General features: G+C 41.7%; 1 long non-coding RNA gene across 1 annotated transcript; it reads left to right on the top strand.

Annotated features, from left to right (window-relative positions):
- The first annotated feature begins 249 nt into the window (after window positions 1-249).
- Window positions 250-1018, top strand: LOC133731607 (uncharacterized). The gene is made up of 2 exons (XR_009856730.1): window positions 250-390; window positions 702-1018. It is a non-coding gene; the product is annotated as an uncharacterized LOC133731607 (long non-coding RNA).
- Window positions 1019-1570: the final 552 nt, after the last annotated feature.

Here is a 1570-nt window from a genome sequence, read left to right on the forward strand (position 1 = left end):
TCTCGTGAATCACAGTTCATGGGAGGAGAGACAAAGTATTGTGAGAAGTGTCATATGACCAATCATTACACAAAAAATTGTAGGGCACATCTCAAGTGTACCTACTGTGATGGCAGGGGTCACACCAATAACTACTGCAGAGAATAATGGGAGAAGGATCAAGCAATTCAAAGGCCAACCATGTTGGCACCATGAGTGAAGGGAAAGAGGATGCAATGGACTTTCCACTCTCCAAAACGGAGTGCAACCAAATGCTGGAGCTGCTGAATCGTATACAAGCAGCAGGAAACAAGTCAAGAGCTGGCAATCAACTGCTAGAGATGCTGAATACCAACAAACCATCCACGACCAACTTTGTGGGTAACATACCAAACCTTGAAGAAATTCCAGGTACAATTTGTGCACTTTCTCGTGATAACAAGGATGTAGTATGGATTTTGGATAGCGGGGCTAGCGATCACATTGTATGCAATGCAGTTTTTCTCTCTTCTTGTTATCCCGTGCACAATAGGACTGTGCGGTTACCCGGTGGGAAAAGACTTCCAGTGTCACACATTGGGACAGTGACTTTTTCACCTCATTTCATTCTTCATAATGTCCTTTGTGTTCCCACATTCTACCTGAACCTCATCTCCATCAGCAAACTTACTTTGGACTCATTTTACATTACTATATTTCTCAAGCATGTTTGTTTTATTCAGGACCTGCGTTCGGGGAGGATGATTGGGACGGGAGCTGAGAGTGAGGGACTATACTGTCTCAACATGCCTAAGGAAGGAACGTGCAATGCGGTGAGAAGCAAAACCGACGACCTATGGCATTGGAGGCTAGGGCATCCGTCAAGCAAAGTATCTTCATTTTTCCCTTTCTTGCAAAATAAGTCATGTGACACCAGCCATTGTTCTATCTGTCCTTTGGCCAAGCAGACTCGAAAGCCATTTCCTTTAAGTACTTCTTTGAGTAATTGTTGTTTTGAATTAATTCATGTTGACATATGGGGAGGATACCATGTTCCATCCATTTCAGGAGCACAATATTTTCTTACTATTGTAGATGATTTTTCTCGTTACACTTGGATTTATCTCATGCACAATAAGTCTGAAGCACGAAACCTTCTTATGCAATTCATCATACTTGTTGAAAATCAGTTTGATAGTAAAGTTAAGATCGTTCGTAGTGAAAATGGACCTGAGTTCAAGTGTTTCCAGTTTTATTCCTCAAAAGGTATCTTGCATCAAACTAGCTGCATCAATACGCCACAACAGAATGGCGTAGCTGAGCGCAAGCATCGACATTTGCTAAATATGGCTCGTGCACTCTTGTTTCAATCTCACTTGCCAAAACCTTTTTGGGGTGATGCAATACTTTCCGCTGCATATTTGATCAACCGAACACCAACACCTCTTTTACAAAACAAAACACCTTTTGAAATGCTCTTCAACAAAGTTCCCAACTACTCTCATTTACGAGTTTTTGGATGTAAATGTTTTGTTTCCACTCATCCCTTACGTCCTACAAAGTTTGATCCTCATTCTTCCGAGAGTGTATTTCTAGGCTATCCCAATGGGCA

The sequence above is a fragment of the Rosa rugosa genome, chromosome 2 (genome assembly GCF_958449725.1).
Source record: "Rosa rugosa chromosome 2, drRosRugo1.1, whole genome shotgun sequence".
In the NCBI taxonomy this organism is placed as follows: domain Eukaryota; kingdom Viridiplantae; phylum Streptophyta; class Magnoliopsida; order Rosales; family Rosaceae; genus Rosa; species Rosa rugosa.